This window comes from Meleagris gallopavo, chromosome 3 (genome assembly GCF_905368555.1).
Source record: "Meleagris gallopavo chromosome 3, MGAL_WU_HG_1.1, whole genome shotgun sequence".
NCBI lineage: Eukaryota > Metazoa > Chordata > Aves > Galliformes > Phasianidae > Meleagris > Meleagris gallopavo.
Genome location: NC_139406.1, coordinates 84,136,487 through 84,151,347, shown reverse-complemented (window position 1 = coordinate 84,151,347; position 14,861 = coordinate 84,136,487). Strand labels below are relative to the sequence as shown.

The 14,861-nt window shown below is 40.3% G+C and overlaps 1 long non-coding RNA gene across 1 annotated transcript in view; it reads right to left on the bottom strand.

The window, feature by feature from the left end:
* The window catches only part of LOC146544798 (uncharacterized), a 56,718-nt gene extending 42,745 nt beyond the window's left edge, over nt 1-13,973 (bottom strand). The window contains exon 1 of the long non-coding RNA XR_014882694.1: nt 13,837-13,973. This is a non-coding gene — a long non-coding RNA (uncharacterized LOC146544798). The remainder of the gene's footprint in view (nt 1-13,836) is intronic.
* Between the last annotated feature and the right edge of the window lie 888 nt (nt 13,974-14,861).

Below are 14,861 nucleotides of genomic sequence, written 5' to 3'. Positions count from 1 at the left end.
ATGCTCACCTGTAGTAGATGAGAATAAATTTCCATTCTAACTAGGTAGAGTAAGGCCTTGAGCCTGTGTTTTCCACACAATGGGCAGATTACACCACTTAAATGCTGTGGGGTGATCTAGTATTTACCAATATGAAAATAATAATAATAATAATAATAATAATAATAATAATAATAATTCTCTTCTGTTTCAGTGCAGAACAGAAAAACTTATAGGTACTTGCATGGCTTAGGCAAAATTTTTTGCTTATAGCTGTGATCTTTCTTTGGTGCCAGTGTTTTGTGCTACAAGGCACGAGTGACAGCACTGGTGACAAACTGGTAGATATTATTTAAGAATGAATTTCTTCATCACTGCCAAAAGATTCTGCTGCATGTCCAGCTGTAATGATTTCCAATGGTGACACAATTTTTCAGAGACAAGAGATAATTTGCATTTGGCCTCCTGTTTTAACTACATGTGCAGGTATATCTCTGCAGTATAATCAACTTATCAGTTTCAACAACACCCTGTATTCAAGCATTCAATCAAGCATTGAAATGCAGGTGCCAGGGCATTGACAACCCTTCTCAGCCTGCCTGAGAGTACTGCTTCCAGTTCTGGGCTCCCTGGTTCAAAAAGACAGGGATCTACTGGAGAGAGTCTGGCAGGGGGCCACAAAGATGATAAAGGGTCTGGAGCATCTCCCCTATGAGGAAAGGCTGAATGACCTGGTTCTGTTCAGTCTTGAGAAAAGAAGACTGAGAGGTGATCTGACTAATGTTTATAAATGTCTTAAGTGTGGGAGTCAAATAGACATGGTCAAACTCTTTTCAGCAGTCTGTGGGGACAGGACAAGGGGAAATGGCCATAAACTGGAGCATAGGAAGTTCTGCACTGATATGTGAAGGAACTTCTTCACAGTGAGGGTGATGGAGCACTGCAACCGGCTGCCCGGGGAGGTTGTGGATTCTTCTTCTCTGGAGATATTCAAGACACACCTGGACACCTACCTGTGCAGCCTGCCTTAGAGGGCCTGCTTTGCAGGGGAGCTGGACTTTATGATCTCTGGAAGTCCCTTCCAAGCCCTACAATTCTGTAATTCTGTGATTCCTACATTTTATACCTGGCACCACATCTCTGCTCTTTGCCAGTACAGTAGGAAAATTTCTGTCATGATTGAATCTATATATGCAACTTCTCCAAATGCCCAAAACAACAAGCATTAACATTTTTTCTTGAGCAGTGTCTGTTCATCTGTTCTTCCACACAATTTATTTGACATTAAGAAATAAGTTTAAAATCCCAAATGATATTCCACCTGCTCTTTTACAAAGATCACTTACTGCAGGTGAGTGGGCAGATAAAATGTATTGTAGGTGGTAATCATGTTTAATTTTTCCTTTTGCTCAGGAAAGTGTTCCAGAAGATTTTATTTTAGCATTGATATTATCATGAGATTATAATTCTTTTGGAAGAACCGTGATAGATACATGTATACTGGAATATTAGCTAGGAATTTCCATCTGATTCTCCAGTCTATAACTTCTTTTTCCACAGCACCGTACATGAATTGGATGTGGCCTTCTTTCTCTCAGTTGATACTTGATATTGGTTCAGTTTCAGCCTTACTGAACTTCTGATTTCCTTTGTCACTGTGCTTTGTATATATACTATACAGTATACAGAGTACTATAAAGGAAGGGCATTGGCATTTTTGTGGATCTTTTCCTGATTTCAGGATTTAATTGAGTTTTAGTTTTATTTCATTATTTCCTGATGTTTGATTTTACTTTGCTAAGAACCCCCCTACACACACATTGCATATGAGCACATGCAATGGTCATTACAAATTGCTCTCTGCAGGAGCCCTAGCTATTCATACTCATCAAAGCCAGGATTTAAGCTCGGGAGAAGTCCACTACAATTCCCATGTCTTTCAACTAAATCCTGTAAGAGTTTAGGTTTAGGATGCGGGTTGTTTCTCCCTCCAAAAGGCATATGTCTCAGTGATGACACCTACTGTACACCTCCAGATTTGCTGAAATTTAGGTGAAAATATTACTCCTCAGCAATGTGCACAGCCCAGGGTGTAACTGGGCCATAGGGGGACTTGTGGGTCATGGTCCATTCCAGCACTGTCCAAGGAGACCCTGAGCAAACCTGTCCCACCAGCAAGTGATGGAGAGAAGAGAACAGGAAGAAGAGGATGAAGTCTGCCCTACTGCTCTTCCTGGGGCAACCCAGCCTTGAACTATGCACCCAGCGTTGCAAACTGGTTCTGCGTACTGAAGTGCCACAGCTCTGTGCATCACAGAGGCTGATGAGTTATGTTGGTTTACACTCAGGAAGGTCACATCGCCAGAGTAAACTTCTGAAGCATGAGAGGCTGTTTATCTCTTGTTTATCTCTATGCATCAGGTGGGTGGTGGCCTCAGAATCAGAGCAAACACCAAACATTGCTGTTGCCATATAGCCTCCTACAGACCAGTTTGTGAAAACAAATCCTATCTCATGTGAAGTGGGAGGACATAAAGAGAAATGTTTGCCTCCTCAAACCCCGGTTCATTTGGGACATTGTGCAGTTCAGCTTTCTGTGTGAGTATAAGCAGCCTTGAAAAAATCCTCATGGGCTGAAGCACCCTCGGCTTAATTTATAGCTAAAGGGAAGAAATTGATCATAGCAATCAACTTAAAATAATACTGCTCCAAGAGAGATGTCATGCTGTGTACTTATCTCCTCACCCCAAACCACATCACATACATTTAGATGTGTGTCGAAAGTAAGAATAGTTATAAACAGCAAAATGTAGGTTGGTTCATCTAAGGTCTTTAGATATGATTCTCATGCTAGTTATATTGTAAAACACAACAGTATCTGAACAATAAGAATGTGATCAGTCTAGTGCAAAAAGGAGGGGAATTAGGCCATTAGATCATGATCACTCACGTTATGTAAGTTTATATTCACTTCTTAGTGACAGGAAACTGAATGTGTAGATACTTCTGAGGTTCAGGAAGTACAAAGCTCAGAAGAGGCATCAGAAAATATACACAGGAAGGAGGACTGAAGTGGGTTCAAAGACTGTTGGTAGAAAACAGAACTTCTTTTATTTTTTTACCACTGTTTTTACTAAATGAGTTGTTGGGGGAAGAGCATGGGACAAAATGGGGGAAGGGACACCAACCTCCTTAAGTCTCTTGTTTTTCATAATTTAAAACAAGGGGATCTCCTTGTCATGCTGGCTGATTTTCCAGTGCCATAGACGTCAATCTCTATCAAGACTCTTCATTTTGCCCCTGCTATCTGGGGATTCTGAGAAATTCATTACTGCAAAAAAAGTATTAGTGTAAGAAACAGAAAAGCCAACTTGTGGACTTTTTATGTAGCACCTACAGTCTCTTAAAATCATATTACTAATTAAGAAAATGGCCTATTTTTCCACAAGAAGAAAACACTGTAGAAAAGAAGTAACATTGTGCTGTGGTCGAATAGATACTGATTCATTAACTCGGTATTTTCAGATGTTTCCTTCATACTACTCTAAAAATTTTTCTTTGGAGTGGTATTGTTTAGGCATACTATAAATTCCACGGTGATTTTTTGTTGCTTAAAAATTTCTTTCATGACATGCTGCTGGATATTTACAGATACTTGAGAGAGCTAGAAACTGCAAGACAGCAGAACAGCTTAAAAAAATCTGAACATTTTTTTATTAAATATATTTTTAAATTAAAATATGTCTTCCAGTGATTACTGCACTAAAAACAAATATGAACATTGTATATCTGGGTAAAAACTTCACTAGTCCGAGCAGATTAAGTAGGGTGGGATTTTTCTTTGTTAAGTCTGACATTCAAGCACTGGACTGCATAACAAACGCTTATGCAGTACTTACAGCAGTGTGTCCTGATCTTTCCATGAATGTGTAACCATCAGCGTGATAAAATAATATAGATTTTCTTTAACGTCCTACAATAGAATTTAATAGATAAGTTTATCTCTGCTGTGGAGCTTAATGAGCAAACTCATAAAATGTGGCGATATTACAGTTCTCTAATACGGTCCCCCAGAACTTACGTCATTTTTTACTGTCAACTTTTTTATTTCTTGTTTTAACTATTAATTTAACTGTATTTAAATTCTAGTGAAATTCCCTATAAGGCAGATTATTTGACATTTCAGCACTAACATAAAAAGATTTGCAGGGAAATTCACTGAAGTACAGGATCAGTTTCAGTGCAGTTCAGCCAAAGAAACTACGAGTTTCAAAACTACCACTGAGTTAAATGCAGCCAATAGTTTACCCTGTTTTGATATCTGAGTTTTTAATTTCTTTGAATATGAAACCCTAGAGAAGCTTTGTAAATGTGACCCCATGCAAATCAAAATCTAAGAATGTTTTCATTACATTCTGTGAACTGAAACTGCTGAGTTTCACATCTCTCTAGATTTTAAGCTACTAAGCCAGGGGAATTTTCATGTTCAGGTAATTAAAAAAATTCAATATTTTAAACTTCAGAATTAATTCTTTATTGCTATGTGTTCTGTTCTGAACCAGTTTTCAAACCCTCAAACTTGGATTTATTTGACGCTGATTTTAGAAAAAAAGAAAAAGGATGGTAGAACTTTTCTTAGAATGGAAATGTCCCCAAAAACCTTGTGTAGCATTACCAGAATGTCCTGAGCTCTAACAATGGCCTCATACACTGGAAACCCCTCTGTAGTTTTGTCTTCAATGGGTTTTTAAGGGCATTTCATTTAATTGAAAATCATAGAATGGTTTGGGTTGGAAGGGACTTTTAAGATCATGTAGTTCCACCCCTCTGCTATAGGCAGGGACACCTCCCTTTAGACCAGGTTGCTCAAAACCTCATCCAGCCTGGCCTTGAATGTTTCCAGGAAGGAGGCATCCACAGACTTACTGGACAACCTGTTCTAGTGTCTCACCACTCTCACAGTAAAGAATTTCTTCCTAATATCTAGTCTAAATCTACACTCTTCCAGTTTAAAGCCACTGCCCCTTGTCCTGTCACTACATGCCTTCATTAAAAGTCCCTGCCCACCTTTCCTGTAGGCTGTATCTTTTAATGTTACAGTGAGGAGCGTTCGCATCACTCATTTTAGGCATTTAATTATGTTATTTGGTATTTTCATTCTGTTATTTTTGAGGAGCACAGAGTATACATATAGTTTGAGTAATCCTTTTAAAATTACCCAGATTATGGCAAGGCAATTCTGGGGCCTCATCTGCTGTCTTAAAATCACAAGCCTCTTTCCCATCAAATTGCTATTTTCACTGGAATCCTTAGCCAATGGGCATGACCATTAAGAACTCACTAAGAACAAGGCAAATTTCTGTTCACCATCTGAGTAGTTTTGATAGAAACTTGGAAATTCTACTGCAGTCTAGGAATTCTAGTATGTCAATATTTATTTTTGTTCTAAACAAGGATAAAAACAATAGACATATGGAGAATTGTCCCTTAAGTACCACTTGGAACATTTATAAACCCTTAAAACTTTTTTTGGAGGGAGCTCTGAACATTATCTGTCCAACCTGCTGCTTGAAGAAGAACCAACACCAGCACCATAGCAGGTCAGCTGAGGGTTTACAGATAGAAGGATCATTCCTTCATTTGGTCTGGGATGATTAAGAAATATAGTTTGGGTTTGTTGTACTTCAGTTTTCTGTTCCTGGGTAGGCTTTACCTTTACCTTTACCTGAAACTTCCTCAACAGTGGAAAGATTCAGTCCAGCAAGAATGAGCATCATAAATGGGGCAGTTGGAATTCTGAACTGCTGATTCCACACGAACAAACTTGTCTGTTATAGATTTTTTTCCTCATAGTCTATTTTGTTTCCTAATAGTCTATTTTATTTTGTGCAAAATACTGGGTGTTCCAGTAGGCAAGAGGTAGGCCATGAGCCAGCAGTGTGCCCTTGTAGCCAAGAAGACAAGTGGTATCAGGGAGTGCATTAAAATGAGCATGGCCAGTAGGTAGAGGGAGGTGATCCTTCCCCTCCACTCCGCCCTGGTAAAGTCATATCTGGAGTACCGTGCCCATTTCTGTCTCCTCAGCTCAAAAAAGACAGGGACCTTCTAGAAAGAGATCATCAGAGGGCTACAAAGAGGATGAGGTGGAGCACCACCTGTATAAGGAAAGGCTGAGACCCGGGGCTGGAGAAGAGAACCTTGGAAGGGGAATCTCATAACTGTTAAGTATCTAAAGTGTGGGATTCAAATCAATGGAGGTGGACTTCTTTCAGTGTTGCGAAGCAATAGAACAAAGGGCAATGGACAGAAACTGGAACATCGGAAGTTGCACAATAATGCAAGAAAGAACTTCTTTATAGTGAGAATGACAGAGCACTGGAGCAGGTTGCCCAGAGAGGTTGTGAGTCTCTTTGTCTGGAGATATTGAAGACCTGGATGCCTATCTGTGTGAACTGGAGGTTCAGTGATCTCTAGAGGGCCTTTCCAACCTCTACAATTCCATGATTCTGTGATTCTGTAGACAACAAATGGGAGTGTGAGAAATGCAGGAAAATCAGTTGAAATAACAGCAAACAGTTGAGGAGAAGGAAGTTCTAACTCTATGTACTTTTAACTGATTGCCAAAACTGCTATTTTGATAGACAGTTATGATAGGAAACTTCCTCAGATGAGAGCCCTTCTGAAGCAAGCAGGTAAGTACGTGGTTATTGGCAGGGTCTTGTTGAACCCAATAGCTCAAGTTCACCTTTCTTTCCACCCATACCTGCTACCCTGACTGTGGTGTCCCACAGTTTCCCATGAGAAGTGTTTCAGATCCTTGTCTTATAATCTGAGAAGTGAAACCCCCGTCACCTGACCCACATACCTTTTGTGAGATCTGTCGTTCACGTTGAGAAATAAGGGCAAGAGGAGCACACGATGACATTCTGTTGTGGTATGTGAGCACTAGAACAATACTCACTGTTCTTTGCTTCCCTTCCTCAATCTTCTCTTTCATGATATATTAGTCATCAAATCATGACTGAGAAAAATTTCCTGATGGTGGTATTTCAGACATCTAGTACTAAGGGAAATGTGAAAATATATCCAGTTTATATCACCTTCAAACACAAACTGCAACTTGTCAAATACTGCTCTTTCCCTCTCTACCTCTTTATTTTTGTCCAAGGTTACAAACAAGTGAGCACAAGGCTACCAGCAAAAGTACTGACACAATTGTCACACTTCATTGATGAATAATGTAGAAAATAATTGTTTGATTATGTAAATTAACTAGTAGCTACAGATTTTTGAAATCAAACACTGTATATTCCTGTAATTGAGGCTAGGATGATATCTATGATGAAATGTTTATTTTTCAGATGAAGGGCTGCAAAGAGTAGCAAAGCAATAGCAGTGGAAGAACTTCTGTGCAGTTTTCCATTGGTGTACTTGGCTGAGAGCTATCAGAGCAGTTAGAGAAGAGGCTGATGGAAAGGACTGTCTCCCTGCATGCAGCTAACACTTCTGCAATGCTGCAAAGCACTGCCATGCTACACTGGAAGTTGTTGCTTCTCACTGTGACACTGAACTACAAGTTTCCTTGCCTCCCTAGCAGCATCACCATACAGCTGAGTTTGGAAAGGCCTCCATGATGTTTCAATAAGGACGGCTCAGGCTGCAGCCCTGACTTCTTGAGGAAAAATCAAGAAGCAGAGGACAAGAGCAACACAAGGACCTGCAGGGAGCCTAAGTCTGCAAATATTTCATGTTCCTTTACTCATGTCACTTATCAGGTATCCAGTATGGTTATTTGGCATCTGAGAGAGAAAGCTGAATACTTTTTGCCCTAGAGGGATGTAATGGAGATAAGATTCATAATAGTGAGGACCATGTAATTGCTTAAGTATCTAGAAAACACCTTTGGAAGTAGGAATGTCATACAGAAACTTGTATCCTGATCCATATTCTCAGTCAGCTTCCTCTCTTTCTGCCTTCCCTAATTGCCAGTTTTATTCCAAGTAAAACACATTCAACACATTCCTTACAGTGCAAGTCAGAAACAATCCACTGTGAATAAAGCATGACTTCAGCCTTGTGCAATTTATGTTTCTCTACTAACAGATTGACTTTGAATCCTGTACTACTTTGGTGAAGAATGCACTACTCGCATATAAAACTGTCTGAAGGACTCGTGCATGGCAACCTTTTTCCTCTACCACAAAAGCACACAAGGTGCTAATGGGGAAATCCACTTAGAATTATAGCAAGACAGAGGTCTGAAATACATGCTTAGTTCCAGAAAATATACTCCAGATGAAAATATCTTGAAGGGTACAAAGAGATGGAGATTCACCTGTGAGAATGAACAGGAGCAAACTATGTTGGAAGCTGCAAATGTAATGTCAGATAGAAACTGAGTTCACCTTGTTGAGGTGTTTACATGAAATACTCTTCTCGTACTGAAAGATACATTGAAAGCATTTAGATGCTTACAGCTTTAATACATCTGTCTGCACCATCAGGTTTCAGCATGCCTTAAATGCAGCACATGATAGGGTTGAAAATGCTAGTAGATATAAGATCTTGGAAGAATTATTTTATGTGAGAGAAACTGCAAGAGTTGATTGTCAGTGCAGCAGAAGCTGTAGGAGTAGCAGTGCAGGTGACCACCCTTTCTTCAACCTGGCCAATACATCCACAGAATGATTGTAGAAGAGCTTAACTAACTTTTCTGCCGGTCAGGCTTCCCAGAAGCTTTTAAAACTATTGACACCATTTTTGCTTTCTTGAGCAGTAGTAAATTACTTTGAGGCTTGGCATGTGAATGTGTTCTGCAAATAACAAACCTGATCTTCACGTGCAGTCCATAACTCCCTTGGCAAGTGACTTTTACTCTCCCACAACCCTTCTCTACTCAGCACAGTGTGGCTCCATGTTGGACCGGGCACTGGTCTGTGTCACAGGTATGGGGACTCTCACAGGTGTTTCAGTGCATGTATGAGCATGTTGAGCATTTCAGATAATTTCTAATTAAAAATTGGTGCCTGTGGGTATCACTAGGAATTTGGAGGACAAATCCTAGCTGCGTTTGTGTCGATTTGCATAACAATGCTTACAAGAGCCTTGGGCTGTAATTTTGCTTTTCAAACTCTGTGTTCCCTGTTCCTTCCACAAATACATGGAAACCCATTTTCATCTCTGTTTCTTTGTGGTTCTGCCACCCTGTGAAGTGATTACAATTCCCTCTTGGCTTGAAGAGTTCTGGAGAGTTGTTGAAATCAATAGCTCTGAGCATCACTAGTGACAGCCTTGTTGTTAGGGAGAAAACACTGTGTTCTGTTGCTTATGCACAAGGAAAGGGAAGAAAGATAAAGGAACTTCTGGTGAGAACTGACAGAAGCCCATGGGCACACTGCAGAGGGAGAGGGTGTTGTTCTCCTGGTTCATCCATGCCCTTGAGCACAAAATGCCATTTCATGTGCAGCTCTGTGAAGCTCTGTTTTTTTTCCCTTCCACATGGGAGGGACTGTTGCCCCTCTGACCTTGACAAGGCACAGGAAGCCACTGGGGCCAAAGGTCTGACTACCGCATCTTCCTCTCCTCCTGCTTTTTTTTTATTTTTATTTTTATTGTTGTTGTTGTTCTGGCGCACAGACAAATGGCAAAAGACAGCACCCACTGAATTACTGCCTTCGGTGTTAGAATGGAGATAGATTAGGCAGATATCTAGGGACCTGCAAAGATCACTGAGTTCAACTCCTGGCTTCACACAGGACTACGTAAACATTAAACCACATGTCTAAAAGCATCACCCAAAAGCATTTGAAACTCTAGCAGGCTTGATGCGAGGATTAGGGGATCCTGTTCCAGTGCCTGAACAGCCTCACAGTGAAGAACCTTTTCCTGATATTTTCAGAATGAAAGATAAGGAATAAAAAGAGACTGGCTGGTGCATACTCAGGGAGCTTACTCTCACCAACTCAGCCCCAAACCAGCAATAAGTGTATCCATGTCAGAGCAAATGTACAGAGTGCTTCTCCCTGCACAGTGAATGAGGGAGGAATGATATTTGATGTTACACCTCATGGCCAGATGGGGTGGACACAACCCTGTTCCTACAGCTGTAAATGCACATTCTGTAGTGCCAGTATTCCAGTAGTGTGCACCAACTCCCTTGCTATTCAGCTATGCTTCTGGATGATGCTTTTCTATTATCATCATCAACAGAGGATGAGAAAGGTTTCCAGAGAAATTTCATGCACCTTTATAGTAGGCTTCATGTAAGAAGTGAATCTCATCTGGGAATTTGCTATTTCTTTAACATAAAGACATACTTTATTTCTGGAGCAATCGTGTTCACGAATCCAAAGGGTGCTTTGCTTGCTGCTTTCAGAAATTAAGACATGATGGGAAATAGTGACAGGTTCCTTTAGTCTTTCTAGCTAAAGCCTTATTTGTAAGCATTTTTTGGCTTACAGTTCTGCTATTGGTAAGAAGAAACCAATCTCATACATCATATTAAGAGGTTCAGTGGGCTGCTGCTCTCCCTAACACCACACTGCAATGACTATGCAGTCAGCAGCAGGTAACTGTGTGACACTTCTGTGCGACACCCACCTGACATCCACAGCTGATGACACAGCCCTTCAGCTCCATCTCAAGGTCTGCGGTGGTGTTCTCTGCACCAGCTTGATCACTGTGACACTTGAGGGCAGATTCTGGGATAGCAACTTTTCACCGCTGCTTCTCCACAGCACACAACCTGATGCACCATGAGTATGCACATCCTGCAATGCACGTCTCACAGTGCAACTCAGTACTGGAAGCCTTGTATTGAGGTTGATTGAGGGATCCGCTCTGGGATCCCAAATGTTGTCTTTGGTTAAATAACTCTGCTGGACTTAATGTCTGGACAGAGGCTCAGGAGTCCCATGGTCTGACTTCTGTTCCTGGCATTGACCTAAACTTTCTATGTGAATTTACACAGTTCATGTAATCTCTCTGTCTCTGTTTCTTCATCTATCAAACAGGAACACTATCACTTCTCCATCTTTTTGCAGCACTGAGAGACAAAATGTAGTTTTACTGGATGCTAGAATGAAATGCTGCATTTATAATACGGAAGCTTGCATTGGGATTATGGTAATTTTTTCTTAGAAAATACTGGTTTGTACTCTCCTCTAATTGAGACAGCTGCATGAAAGGTGCCACTTTTTTAATCTCCTTGACAGTGTTCAAGCCATCTACATGAACATGTACCCCATCTATGGCTGCTCTGTTAATCTCTCCCTTGCCTGTTTGTGAAGCTGATGTTTCAGAACCTCATGTGTGCAAGTCACAATTATTTTTCCTGGAAGTGGGGGAAGCCCCATTCAGCCTGAAGAAGCGTGTATGCAAACTCCATTGAGATACTCCAGAATTTACTATCTCCCACCTGCACAAGGCCCAGAGCTGAATTTAAATCTACATTTTATTAAACTTTTGACTGATGAAGATTTCATTGATATACTTTACACTTGTGTGCTTCTGCCTGAGAACATGGCATTCATTCTTTTTCTGGGCATAAATGAGTGTTTTTATTTGAAGGCTTTCTTTTTTCTTTTGTAAAAAGTGTCTCAATTTTTTTTTTCTTTGCAACGTGGATATTTCTTTTCCATCTCTCAGTAAAATCCCCCTCAATTTTCCAGTAATCTTCATGAAGTTCTTTTTTAGCAGTCAACCATTTAACTATGTGTTTATTTTTCTCATGACACCCCATTGTCTTTTCATAGCTACTGTCTTGGCATGTGAGATCTAACATAAAGCTTTTTATTGATCTGCTTCTCTGAGTGTATCAGATGACATCTTAGGCTAACCAGATTTCACCTACTTTGCATTTCACCTATGTCAGCAAAATACAAAAACAACCCTTCTACCAACATGCATGCTCCCAGCTCTGTTCCTCACTAACACACATTTTCCATCTCATGCAATTTATTGTATCTAGTATTTTAGAAAAAAGAAAACTATCGCTGAGCCATAGGAATTACTGTGAAAGGGAGGAAGTCTTTTGGTTAATGGACTGGACTGAGGACACAGGAGATTTGGGTTCTGTCTTTTGCCTGTAATTTCTTTCGTGACCTTTGACAAATCACTGTTTGGGACAGAGAACATATAATTTCCAATTGGTTTGCATGGTGCCTGTTTCAGTAGACCTGTGGCCTTAGCTAAGGCCTGTTACGGTAGAATAACTAACAAAACAGACCAGGAGCTCAGCTAATTAGAGGCCTAGGCAATAGTAATGCCACAAGAAAATGTATAATGGTGCTTTTTTAGGCAGGGATCAGATGCTAATAAGTTGTAATCTGAGGCTTCACTTCCTAAAAGGACAGCGTTATTTCACTCAGCAGAGAGGAAAGGGAAGTTTGAGAAAGAAATGTCTTTTGTCACACAGACAATTAGCTCCTTGGACCCTATAAGGAACAAACTAGTGTGTCTGTCCAGTGCTGCTTTCTATGGGGTGTAATCAGTTCCACTCCATCACAAGTCAAATGGCCTACGGTGCTAACTGAAGCTGGAGGTGATGTTGGCCAGAAAACAAGAACTCTCTTTCACAAAATGAAATGGGAAAGAAAAAAGGAACAACACTTCCACAGCAGTTCTCATTTTGAACTGAAGGTAAAACAAACAAACAAACAATGCACAAAAAATTCCAAAATGTACATGAAGATTTAAACCAAGATTAAGCATAAACATGCATTAAGGCATTCAGCCGTGACGGCTGTTATAGATACTGCTGCCAGCTTAACTTGATTTGAGGAAAGGATGTGAATGTAGGCTTCTCAAGCTGAAATGAGCACAGGACTGTCACTTAACAGCAATATTTTTCTTTCTTGATTTTTCTCCTCCCCTGCAACTTGAGCTGTTGAAGAATTTGGATTTAACCCCAGAAGCGGTTGAAATCAAGTATACCTGGCTCAAGGTGAAAAACCTTTATGTTCTTGTCATTGGAGTGTCCATGCCTTGAATCACTCTTTGTTGAATCCCAGCCAGTTGCTGTGTCAAATGGTGACATGGTGACAGTTGTGAATTCCCTTTGCAGTAACTACATTGTCAGTGCAGAGAGCCAGTGTAAACTGCACTGGAATGCAACAAACTCTTAGGCTGATTAAAAGAATGAAACATTTCAATTTTTAACTAGGAGCTACCGTGATGAAGTTCATGTACATTTTTATCAGATCTGTAGTACTTCATCTCTCTGAATTCAAATGTATGTTTTCTTGGCTATAAATGTGAATTGTGAATGATATAGTCCTTATGCAGAAGCACCCATCCAAATCAGAAATATCAACATAAGGAAAAAGAAAGTCTGCAATTGAAGAAGGGAAGAAGGAAACTTTCCTGAAAAAGGAAAGTGAGTTTGAGAAAACAGGCATGTGCTGTCACAATGTGCTGTCACTGATAGAGACATCAAAGAAGCACAGCATCATGGAGTTGTAACAAAACTAGTTGACACATGATAGAAATCAATGAGGAAGAAATGTAATTGGGAAACCAGAGAACCAGCAGTAGGAGGTGAAAATTAGCATCGTGCAGAAGGTGGACAAAGTCCATTACAGCATTTGATGTTCAATGCTGTGGAACAAGACAATGACTGTGGTCAGATGTGGCTTAGATGGAAGCTGTCTATAGCCAGGAAGGCGAAAGTCTATAGTGTTGGGTAGGAGGATCTAGAACAGAAGCAATTCCTCCCATCTACTCTTAGTGGCCTGTTACTGATTACTATTTTCTCAGTGAACAGCATTCTCTCCTGAGCATACCTGTGGTTAAGAGCCAACACTATGGTATGTCTGTTGAAGGCAAAACCCCAGTACAGATTTGGTGTGGTCAACCTACCTCTGACTCCAGACTTTATCAGTTCATCTAACAGCATTTTCCAAGCATGCTTTTTGGTGTTCTTTCTTTCTTTCTTTCTTTAATGGGAGCCATGGTGTTGTGCCGTTTATCTCTGTGCACAACAGAACCCATTGAACCTCAACCAGACAAGTGCTGTTCTGTAGCTCCGGCCTACAGTTAAGTCAGTTTCTGAGTTATTAACAGGTGTACTGATGCTCTCATTTGAGGAATGTCTAATTTCTTAGTATCAGTCACAGCTGAAAAAGAAGCATGGAGTATCAGTGGGTAAAGTGCTTGTATGCTGCCAACAGTGGGGTGGCAGTACAGGTCTTAGTCTTTTATGTCCCATGCTAGGAGAAAATCACTTTGGTTATCAGTGTGCTGTTCTCTCAGAAAGGTAGAGAAGCTTTACATTGCTCAACAGTGACACCATCTGCACAGTAAAGAGCATCAGTAATGGAATAAGTGGATGTTGAGAAGGTGAGATGGAACAGACTTCGATGAAAAGGAATACAGGTTCTGCAAGGAAAGGCGAAGATCAAAACATTGGAAAGTATAAACACGCCAGTAGGACAACACAGTTTTATTTAAGGTGTGCTGGGGAAGACTACTACATCCACTTCAGCATCTTCTGAGCTCTCAGTGGAGAAACACATCTCCCTAAACAAAAAGTAGTTTTGCTCTTTAAATTTCTGAAAGCTTCAGAGAAGTCATCAATGCATTTTAAGTGATTACCAGTGTTGACATTAGTCTGAAATGATCTGCTATCATAAACAAGGACTCAAATGAGAAGATTGTAAAATGGTGGAAAAATGAGTTAGATCTGCAAATGGTTCTGTTAGTTAAATACCAAATTGGGGGTCATAGGAGTTTAGAACTCACCCAAAAGATCAGAAAATGCTATATATAAATAAAATCAGCCACATGCAGGATCTGTCAGATGAACTTAAACAGGTATAATTAGTGTTCCTATAGCAGAACTCAATATTTATGAGCAAGATAACAAAATTGGGTCAAATGACTCA